This window comes from Hemiscyllium ocellatum, chromosome 44 (genome assembly GCF_020745735.1).
Source record: "Hemiscyllium ocellatum isolate sHemOce1 chromosome 44, sHemOce1.pat.X.cur, whole genome shotgun sequence".
NCBI lineage: Eukaryota > Metazoa > Chordata > Chondrichthyes > Orectolobiformes > Hemiscylliidae > Hemiscyllium > Hemiscyllium ocellatum.
This window is the reverse complement of record NC_083444.1, coordinates 3,667,032-3,679,174: the sequence shown is the minus strand read 5'-3', so window position 1 is coordinate 3,679,174 and position 12,143 is coordinate 3,667,032.

Genomic DNA, 12,143 nt, shown 5'->3' with positions numbered 1-12,143 from the left:
ATATGTGGATCATTGGGATTCCTTCCGGGGAAGGTGGGATCTGTATAAGCAGGACGGGTTGCACCTGAACTGGTGGGACACCAATATCCTGGGCAGGTGGTTTGCTAGAGTTCTTTGGGAGGATTTAAACTAGATTGGCAGAGGGGTGGGAGCCTGAGCTACGGATCAGATGATGGAGTAGGTAGTGAACAGCCAGATACAGGGTGCAGAGAGTCTGTGAGGAGGGATAGGCACTTGATATGGCAAAGGTGCATAAGACATAGGAGTGGAAGGAAGGCCATTCGGCCCATCGAGTCCACTCCGCCATTCAATCATGGCTGATGGGCATTTCAACTCCACTCACCAGCGTTCTCCCCGTAGCCCTTAATTCCTCGTGACATCAAGAATCTATCAATCTCTGCCTTGAAGACATTTAGCGTCCCGGCCTCCACTGCACTCTGCGGCAATGAATCCCACAGGCCCACCACTCTCTGACTGAAGAAATGTCTCCGCGTTTCTGTTCTGAATTGACTCCCTCTAATTCTAAGGCTGTGTCCACGGGTCCTAGTCTCCTCGCCTAACGGAAACAATTTCCTAGCGTCCACCCTTTCCAAGCCATGTATTATCTTGTAAGTTTCTATTAAGTCTCCCCTCAATCTTCTAAACTCCAATGAATACAATCCCAGGGTCCTCAGCTGTTCCTCGTATGCAGTCTGTGTGATGGGTTGAAGTGTGTCTATTTTAAGGCAGGTAGTATCAGTAATGAGAGAGACAAACTCAGAGCATGGATCAGTACTCGGCTCAGGTACATAGTTCCTTGAAAGTGACATCTCAGGCAGACAGACTGGTGAATGAGGCGTTTGGCAAGTTTGCCTTCATTGCTCAGACCATTGAGTACAGGAGTTGGGACACCATGTAACAGCTATACAAGATATTGGTTAAGACATTGGAATGCTACATAAAATCCTGGGTCACCCTGCTACTGGAAAGATGTTATTAAACTGGAAAAAGTGTAAAAAGGATTTACAAGGATGTTGCCAGGGTTGGAGGGTTTGAGCTATAGGGAGAGGCTGGATAGACTGGAACCTTTTCCCCTGGAGAGTCACAGGCTGAGGGGTGAGCAAATAGAAGTTTATAAAATCATGAGAGGCATGCATTAGGTGAATAGCTAAGGTCTCTTCCAGGGTCCAAAACTAGGGGGCATAGGTTTAAGGTGAGAGGGGAAAGATTTAGAAGTGACATGAGGGGGCAACGTTTTTCAAGGAGAGGTTGATGCCAGCGTGGAATGGGCTACAACAGGAAGTTGTAAAGGGAGATACAATTACAACATTTATAAAGCATTTGGACAGGTACGCGGATAGGAAGGGTTTAGAGGGATGTGGGTCAAACTCAGACAAACGGGACAAGTTGAGTTTAGAAAACCTGGTCAGCATGGACGAGTTGGGCCGAAGGGCCTGTTTCCATTCTGTTTGACACAATGACCCTGTACCTCTACTGGCCAATCACAATCGTCCATCCCAGGAATGCACATTTTACTTACTGGGTAACTTAAACTGGGCACGAGCAGCAGGCATTTGGTACAGGATAGACATGCTAGTACAGAGCAGACTAATCCCCTTCTCCCGCTGTGGTCAACACAGAAGGAAGCATCACCAATCATCATCATCAGCTGTAATTACTGCCTCAAGACCATCATAGAGGACAGGTAATGAGTCAAGCACGCTGCTGTGGGGCTGGAGTTACATGTAGGTCAGACCAGGTAAGGACTGCAGATTTCCCTCCCTCAAGGGCGGGTACTATTTGGGTCTTTACAACATCATTTCTTGGTCATCATCTGCCTTTGATTTCTAGACTTACGTCATATTCAAATCTCACAAAACTACCACCTGTTCAGCAGCTTTTTGGACAAGTTACCAGCCCATTCTGAATAACTGCTAGCAAGAGCGGCTAATGTTATGCCATTGTTTAAGGAAGGCTGAAAGGACAAGTCTGGGAACAATAGACCTGTGAGTCTGACGTCAGTGGTGGGTACGTTGATCAAGAGGATTCTGAAACATAGGATTTACGTAAATTTGGACAGGCAGGTGAAGGATAGTCAGCATGATTTTGTGCAAGAGAAATGTGTCTCACAAATCTGAATGAGTTTTTAAATGAAGTTACCAAAATGAGAGAGCATTGGCAAATAGAATTACGGAGAATCCAAAGGTTTGTTACAAATATATTAAGGACAAAAGGGTAACTAGGGAGAGATTTGGGCCCCTCAAAGATCAGCAAGGCGGCCTTTGTGTGGAGCCACAGAAAATGGGGAAAATACTAAATGAGTATTTTGCATCAGTACTTACTGTGGAAAAGGATATGGAAGATATAGACTGTAGGGAAATAGATGGTGACATCTTGCAAAATGTCCAGTTTACAGAGGAGGAAGTGCTGGATGTCTTGAAACGGTTAAATCTCCAGGACCTGAGCAGGTATACCCGAGAACTCTGTGGGAAGCTAGAGAAGTGATTGCTGGGCCTCTTGCTGAGATATTTGTATCATCGATAGTCACAGGTGAGGGGCTGGAAGACTGGAGGTTGGCAAACGTGGTGCCACTGTTTAAGAAGGGCAGTAAAGACAAGCCAGGGAACTATAGACCGGTGAGCCTGACCTCGGTGGTGGGCAAGTTGTTGGAGGGAATCCTGAGGGAAAGGATGTACATGTATTTGGAAAGGCAAGGACTGATTAGGAATAGTCAACATGGCTTTGTGCGTGGGAAATCATGTCTCACAAACTTGATTGAGTTTTTTGAAGAAGTAACAAAGAAGATTGATGAGGGCAGAGCAGTAGATGTGATCTATATGGACTTCAGTAAGGCGTTCGACAAGGTTCCCTATTGGAGACTGATTAGCAAGATTAGATCTCACGGAATACAGGGAGAACTAGCCATTTGGATACAGAACTGGCTCAAAGGTAGAAGACAGAGGGTGGTGGTGGAGGGTTGTTTTTCAGACTGGAGGCCTGTGACCAGTGGAGTGCTACAAGGATCGGTGCTGGGCCCTCTACTTTTGTCATTTACACAAATGATTTGGATGCGAGCATAAGAGGTACAGTTAGTAAGTTTGCAGATGACACCAAAATTTAGGTGTAGTGGACAGCGAAGAGGGTTACCTCAGATTACAACAGGATCTGGACCAGATGGGCCAATGGGCTGATAAGTGGCAGATAGAATTTAATTCGGATAAATGCGAGGTGCTGCATTTTGGGAAAGCAAATCTTAGCAGGACTTTTTTTTAGATTAGACTAGACTAGACTAGACTTACAGTGTGGAAACAGGCCCTTCGGCCCAACAAGTCCACACCGACCCGCCGAAGCGCAACCCACCCATACCCCTACATTTACCCCTTACCTAACACTATGGGCAATTTAGCTTGGCCAATTTACCTGACCCGCACATCTTTGGACTGTGGGAGGAAACCGGAGCACCCGGAGGAAACCCACGCAGACACGGGGAGAACGTGCAAACTCCACACAGTCAGTCGCCTGAGTCGGGAATTGAACCCGGGTCTACAGGCGCTGTGAGGCAGCAGTGCTAACCACTGTGCCACCGTGCCGCCCACGATGCCACCGTGCCGCCCACAATGCACTTATGCACTTAATGGTAAGGTCCTAGGGAGTGTTGCTGAACAAAGAGACCTTGGAGTGCAGGTTCATAGCTCCTTGAAAGTGGAGTCGCAGGTAGATAGGATAGTGAAGGCGGCATTTGGTATGCTTTCCTTCATTGGCCAGAGTATTGAGTACAGGAATGTTGCGGCTGTACAGGACATTGGTTAGGCCACTGTTGGAATATTGCATGCAATTCTGGTCTCCTTCCTATCGGAAAGATGTTGTGAAACTTGAAAGGGGTCAGAAAAGATTTACAAGGATGTTGCCAGGGTTGGAGGATCTGAGCTACAGGGAGAGGCTGAACAGGCTGGGCCTGTTCTCCCTGGAGCGTTGGAGGCTGAGGGGTGACCTTATCGAGGTTTACAAAATTACGAGGGGCATAGATAGATAAATAGACAAAGTCTCTTCCCTGGGGTCGGGGCGTCCAGAACTAGAGGGCATAGGTTTAGGGTGAGAGGGGAAAGATATAAAAGAGACCTAAGGGGCAACTTTTTCATGCAGAGGGTGGTACGTGTATGGAATGAGCTGCCAGAGGATGTGGTGGAGGCTGGTACAATTGCGAAATTTAAGAGGCATTTGGATGGGTATATGAATAGGAAGACATTGGAGGGATATGGGCCGGGTGCTGGCAGGTGGGACTAGACTGCGTTGAGATATCTGGTCGGCATGGACGGGTTGGACTGAAGGGTCTGTTTCCATGTTGTACATCTGTATGACTCTATGACTGAAGAGGACAGAGTCGTAGACCTCATTTAATTTAAATTTAGTAAAACCTTTGACAAGATTCCGCATAATAGACTAATTAGTAAAGTTCGATCACATGAGATTTAGGGTGAGCTCACCAGCTGGATACAAAAGTGGTTTGATGGTAGGAGACACAGAGTTGTTTTCCAGACTGGAAACATGTGACCAGCAATGTTCCATAGGGATCATAAAACATTACAGCACAGTACAGGCCCTCGATGTTGTACTGACCTGTGAAATCAATCTGAAGCCCATCTAACTTACACTATTCCATTCTGTTCCAAATGCCTATCCAATGACCACTTAAATGCCCCTAAAGTTGGAGAGTCTACTTCTGTTATAGGCAGTGCATTCCACGCACCTACCAGTCTCTGAGTAAAGAAACTACCTCTGACATCTGTCCTATATCTATCACCCCTCAATTTAAAGCTATGTCCCCTCATGCTGGCCATTGCCATCCGAGGCAAATGGTTCTGTCCACCCTATCTAACCTTCTAATTATCTTGTATGCCTCAATTATGCCTCTCAACCTTCTTCTCTCTAACAAAAACAGCCTCAAGTGCCTCAGCCTTTCTTTGTAAGACCTTCCCTCCATACCAGACAACATCCTAGTAAATCTTCTCTGAACCCTTTCCAAAGCTTCCACATCCTTCCTATAATGCGGTGACCAGAACTGTACACAATACTCCAAGTGCAGCTGCACCAGAGTTTTGTACAGCTAAAGCATGATCTCATGGTTCCAAAACTCAATCCCTCTACAAATAAAAGCTAACACACCATACAACCCTATCTTAACAACCCTATCAACCTGGGTGACAACTTTCAAGGATCTATGTACCTAGACACTGAGATCTCACTTACACTACCTAGAATCTTACCATTAGCCCAGTACTCTGCATTCCTGTTACTCCTTTCAAAGTGAGTCAGCTCACACTTTTCCACATTAAACTCCATTTGCCACCTCTCAACCCAGCTCTGCAGCTTATCTATGTCCCGCTGTAACCTAAACATCCTTCAGCATTATCCACAACTCTACTGATCTTAGTGTTGTCCACAAATTTACTAACCCATCCATTCACACCCTCATCCAGGTCGTTTATAAAAATGACAAACAACAGAGGACCCAAAACAGATCCTTACAGTACCCCACTAGTAACTGAACTCCAGAATGAATATTTCCCATCCTCTGTCTTCTTTCAGCTAGCCAATTTTGATATACAAAATTTCAGCTAGCCAATTTCTGATAAGTATCGCGTCCACTTTTGTTTGTCATTTATGTAAATGATTTAGATGAAAGTATCAGAGGCACGGTTAGTAAGTTTACAGATGACACTAAAATTGATGGTACAGTGGACAGTGAAGAAGATTATCTAAGATTACAAAGAGATCTAGATCGCTTCTGATCTCCCTGCTAGAGGAAGGATGTTGTGAAACTTGAAAGGGTTCAGAAAAGATTTACAAGGATGTTGCCAGGGTTGGAGGGTTTGAGCTGCATGGAGAGGCTGAACAGGCTGGGGCTATTTCCCCTGGGCATCGGAGGCTGAGTAGTGACCTTATAGAAATTTATAAAATCAGAAGGGACATGGATAAAGTAAATAGACAAGGTCGTTTCCTGAGGGTAGGGGAGTCCAAAACTAAAGGGCATAGGGTTTAGGCGAGTGGGGAAAGATTTAAAAGGGATCCAAGGGGCAACTTTTTCACCCAGAGGGTGGTGCGTGTACGAATGAGCTGCCAGAGGAAGTGGGGGAGGCTGGGACAATTACAACATTTAAAAGGCATCTGGATGGGTGTATGAATAGGAAGGGTTTGGAGGGAGATGGACCAAGTGCTGGTAAATGGGACTAGATTAATTTCGGATATCTGGTTGGCATGAACTGAAAGGTCTGAATCCGTGCTGCACATCTCTATGATTCTAGTTGGGTCAATGGGCTGAGGAGTGGCAGATGGAGTTTAATGTGGATAAGTGTGAGGTGCTGCATTTTGGTTAAACAACCAAGGACAGGAGTTATATAATAAATGGTAGGGCACTAGGGAGTGTTATAGAACAGAGACAGAGTGGCTAAGAAGGTGTTTAGTACACTTGCTTTCATCACTCAGACCTTTGAGTGTAAGAGTTGGGGCATAATGTTGAGGTTGTACAGGACGTTGGTGAGGCCTCTTCGGGAGTACTGAATGCAGTTCTGGTTGCCCTGTTGTGGGAAGGATATTGTTAAATTGCAGAAGGTTCAAAAAAGCTTTCTCAGAATGTTAGGAGAAACTGAGTACTGCAGATGCTGGAGATTAGAGTCGAGAGTGTGGTGCTGGAAAAGCACAGCAGGTCAGGCAGCATTCGAGGAGCAGGAGAATCAACATTTCAGGCAAAAGCCCTTCATCAGGAATGAATTGTCAGGAAAGGAGGTGTTGAGTTATAAGGGGAGGCTGGCACTTTTTCACTGGAGCGTGGACCTTTTTGAGGTTTAAAAAATCATGAGGGGCAGAGGTAAGGTGAATTAGATTAGATTAGATTACTTAGTGTGGAAAAAGGCCCTTCGGCCCAACAAGTCCACACCAACCCGCCGAAGCGCAACCCACCCAGACCCATTCCCTACATCTACCCCTTCACCTAACACTACGGGCAATTTAGCATGGCCAATTCACCTAACCTGCACATTTTTGGACTGTGGGAGGAAACCCACGCAGACACTGGGAGAATATGCAAACTCCACACAGTCAGTCACCTGAGGCGGGAATTGAACTAAGGTCTCTAGCGCTGTGAGGCAGCAGTGCTAACCACTGTGCCACCGTGCCACCCACTAGTACCTTTTCCCAAGAGTGGGAGAGTTCAAACCAAGGTGGAGGACAAACGTTTAAAAAGGACAACTTTTTTTTCCCACAAAGTGGTTCACATGTGGAATGAGCTGCCAGAGAAAGTGGTGGATGAGCGTACAGTTACAGTGTTTAAAAGACATTTGGATAAGTACGCAATCTGACTGTGCATCCCTTTAGCCCGCTACCCACCATTGCACTCAGCATTTCAAACTCTTTCCCCTTCCCCATCTTATTCCCCAGCGCTTTCCCCACTTCCAGCTCCCATCTCCCAAACATCACCCATCTAGCCACATCTGCCAAGCCATTGAGCAACCACCAACCCATCAGCCAACATTTCCCCCTCCAGTCCACATCCCTCCAAACAAGTTCCCATCCACTTCAAAACCCTCCCATTCCCCTAACCCCACCTACTCACCCCAATACCCCATCCATCCATCCATCCATCCTCTCTCCACTCCCTACATCCTCCAGCCACGCCCCATCCTGGAGATACATTCACCGCCCACGTGACCCACCTTCCATTGATTCACCAACGTCTCGTTGACTCCGCCCCTGGATTGCCCCGCCTTCACCATTGGCTCCGCCCCTGGATTTCCCCGCCTTCACCATTGGCTCCGCTCCTGGATTGCCCCGCCTTCACCATTGGCTCCGCCCCTGGATTTCCCCGCCTTCACCGTTGGCCCCGCCCTATAGGCTACGGCCCTGGATTGCCCCGCCTTCACCGTTGGCCCCGCCCTATAGGCTACGCCCCTGGATTGCCCCGCCTTCACCGTTGGCTACACCACTGGATTGCCCCGCCTTCACCATTGGCCCCGCCCCTGGATTTCCCCGCCTTCACCGTTGGCCCCGCCTTATAGGCTGCGCCCCTGGATTGCCCCGCCTTCACCGTTGGCTCCGCCCCTGGATTGCCCCGCCTTCACCGTTGGCCCCGCCCTTGGTTTGCTCTGCTGATGCACGCCCCCCCCACGTGGACACTCTCTCCTGCCGCGAAAGTGCTCATCCAAATGGAAGGTGCGTACAAAACTGCGCTTGCGCAATCTCGCCCAAAGCTCCCCCAATGATAGGGGCTCCTCCCCGTATAGCGCCTCCTGCCATGCCGTGCTCGTCGGCCTCAGCTCCGCCTGCCGGACCGGAGGAGCATCACTATAGCGGCACCTCCCCGTACAGCACCGCCTGCCGGACCGGAGGAGCATCACTCTAGCGGCCCCTCCCCGTACAGCACCGCCTGCCGGACCGGAGGAGCATCACTATAGCAGCCCCTCCCCGTACAGCTCCGCCTGCCGGACCGGAGGAGCATCACTATAGCGGCACCTCCCCGTACAGCACCGCCTGCCGGACCGGAGGAGCATCACTATAGCGGCACCTCCCCGTACAGCACCGCCTGCCGGACCGGAGGAGCATCACTATAGCGGCACCTCCCCGTACAGCACCGCCTGCCGGACCGGAGGAGCATCACTATAGCGGCACCTCCCCGTACAGCACCGCCTGCCGGACCGGAGGAGCATCACTATAGCGGCACCTCCCCGTACAGCACCGCCTGCCGGACCGGAGGAGTATCACTATAGCGGCCCCTCCCCGTACAGCTCCGCCTGCCGGGCCGGAGATGCATCACTATAGCGGCCCCTCCCCGTACAGCTCCGCCTGCCGGACCGGAGGAGCATCACTATAGCGGCACCTCCCCGTACAGCTCCGCCTGCCGGGCCGGAGATGCATCACTATAGCGGCTCGTCCCCGTACAGCTCCGCCTGCCGGACCGGAGGAGCATCACTATAGCGGCTCGTCCCCCTACAGCTCCGCCTGCCGGACCGGAGGAGCATCACTATAGCGGCCCCTCCCCGTACAGCTCCGCCTGCCGGACCGGAGGAGCATCACTATAGCGGCCCCTCCCCGTACAGCTCCGCCTGCCGGACCGGAGGAGCATCACTATAGCGGCCCCTCCCCGTACAGCTCCGCCTGCCGGACCGGAGGAGCATCACTATAGCGGCCCCTCCCCGTACAGCTCCGCCTGCCGGGCTGGAGATGCATCACTATAGCGGCTCGTCCCCCTACAGCTCCGCCTGCCGGACCGGAGGAGCATCACTATAGCGGCTCGTCCCCCTACAGCTCCGCCTGCCGGGCCGGAGATGCATCACTATAGCGGCTCGTCCCCCTACAGCTCCGCCTGCCGGGCTGGAGATGCATCACTACACCGGCTCCTCCCCGTTATAGCTCCACCTGCCGGACCGGAGGAGCATCACTATACCGGCTCCTCCCCGTTATAGCTCCGCCTACCGGCCCGGAGGAGCATCAGCTATAGCGACTGCTCCTCGTACAGCCCCACCTGGTAGAACATCAGCTACAGTGGCTCCTCCCCGTTATAGCTCCGCCTGCCGGACCGGAGGAGCATCCGCAGCTCCAGCATCTGTCATTGTCCTGGAGCAGCGACTCCTCCGGATATACCGCCACCTTGCGTTGCGGAGGAGCACCAGCAGCCCCACGGGAGAGTGAGGGGGGTTCCCTTGTTCTGGATGTTTGATCTGGAGCTGAGGTGAAAGCCCTGCACACACCAACCTGTGCATTCGGCCCCTCTGACCAGGCTGTCCCCATTCAGTAAATCCATGGCTGATCTGGTTGTAACCTCCTGCATTTACCTGAAAACCCATCACCCACATCCTGGAACAGAATCTCTCTAACTCTGCCCTGGATCTCTCTAACTCTGCCCTGAATCTCTCTAACTCTGCCCTGAATCTCTCTAACTCTACCCTGAATCTCTCTAACTCTGCCCTGGATCTCTCTAATTCTGCCCTGGATCTCTCTAACTCTGCCCTGGATCTCTAACTCTGCCCTGGATCTCTCTAACTCTGCCCTGAATCTCTCTAACTCTGCCCTGAATCTCTCTAACTCTACCCTGAATCTCTCTAACTCTGCCCTGGATCTCTCTAATTCTGCCCTGGATCTCTCTAACTCTGCCCTGAATCTCTCTAACTCTGCCCTGGATCTCTCTAACTCTGCCCTGAATCTCTCTAACTCTGCCCTGAATCTCTCTAACTCTGCCCTGAATGTCTCTAACTCTGCCCTGAATCTCTCTAACTCTGCCCTGAATCTCTCTAACTCTGCCCTGAATGTCTCTAACTCTGCCCTGGATCTCTCTAACTCTGCCCTGAATCTCTCTAACTCTGCCCTGAATGTCTCTAACTCTGCCCTGAATCTCTCTAACTCTGCCCTGGATCTCTCTAACTCTGCCCTGAATGTCTCTAACTCTGCCCTGGATCTCTCTAACTCTGCCCTGAATGTCTCTAACTCTGCCCTGAATCTCTCTAACTCTGCCCTGAATGTCTCTAACTCTGCCCTGAATCTCTAACTCTGCCCTGAATCTCTCTAACTCTGCCCTGAATCTCTCTAACTCTGCCCTGGATCTCTCTAACTCTGCCCTGAATCTCTCTAACTCTACTCTGAATGTCTCTAACTCTGCCCTGAATCTCTCTAACTCTACCCTGAATCTCTCTAACTCTGCCCTGGATCTCTAACTCTGCCCTGGATCTCTCTAACTCTGCCCTGGATCTCTCTAACTCTGCCCAGAATCTCTCTAACTCTGCCCTGAATGTCTCTAACTCTGCCCTGAATGTCTCTAACTCTGCCCTGAATCTCTCTAACTCTGCCCTGAATGTCTCGAACTCTGCCCTGAATCTCTCTAACTCTGCCCTAAATCTCTCTAACTCTGCCCTGGATCTCTCTAACTCTGCCCTGAATGTCTCTAACTCTGCCCTGAATCTCTCTAACTCTGCCCTGAATCTCTCTAACTCTACCCTGAATGTCTCTAACTCTGCCCTGGATCTCTAACTCTGCCCTGGATCTCTCTAACTCTGCCCTGGATCTCTCTAACTCTGCCCAGAATCTCTCTAACTCTGCCCTGAATGTCTCTAACTCTGCCCTGAATCTCTCTAACTCTGCCCTGAATCTCTCTAACTCTGCCCTGAATCTCTCTAACTCTGCCCTAAATCTCTCTAACTCTGCCCTGGATCTCTCTAACTCTGCCCTGGATCTCTCTAACTCTGCCCTGAATCTCTCTAACTCTGCCCTGAATGTCTCTAACTCTGCCCTGAATCTCTCTAACTCTGCCCTGAATCTCTAACTCTGCCCTGAATCTCTCTAACTCTGCCCTGAATGTCTCTAACTCTGCCCTGAATCTCTCTAACTCTGCCCTGAATCTCTAACTCTGCCCAGGATCTCTCTAACTCTGCCCTGAATCTCTAACTCTGCCCAGGATCTCTCTAACTCTGCCCTGAATCTCTCTAACTCTGCCCTGAATGTCTCTAACTCTGCCCTGAATCTCTCTAACTCTGCCCTGAATCTCTCTAACTCTGCCCTGAATGTCTCTAACTCTGCCCTGAATCTCTCTAACTCTGCCCTGAATCTCTCTAACTCTGCCCTAAATCTCTCTAACTCTGCCCTGGATCTCTCTAACTCTGCCCTGGATCTCTCTAACTCTGCCCTGGATCTCTCTAACTCTGCCCTGAATCTCTCTAACTCTACCCTGAATGTCTCTAACTCTGCCCTGGATCTCTCTAACTCTACCCTGAATGTCTCTAACTCTGCCCTGGATCTCTCTAACTCTACCCTGAATGTCTCTAACTCTGCCCTGAATCTCTCTAACTCTACCCTGAATGTCTCTAACTCTGCCCTGGATCTCTAACTCTGCCCTGGATCTCTCTAACTCTGCCCTGGATCTCTCTAACTCTGCCCAGAATCTCTCTAACTCTGCCCTGAATGTCTCTAACTCTGCCCTGAATCTCTCTAACTCTGCCCTGAATCTCTCTAACTCTGCCCTGAATCTCTCTAACTCTGCCCTGAATCTCTCTAACTCTGCCCTAAATCTCTCTAACTCTGCCCTGGATCTCTCTAACTCTGCCCTGAATCTCTCTAACTCTACCCTGAATGTCTCTAACTCTGCCCTGGATCTCTAACTCTGCCCTGGATCTCTCTAACTCTGC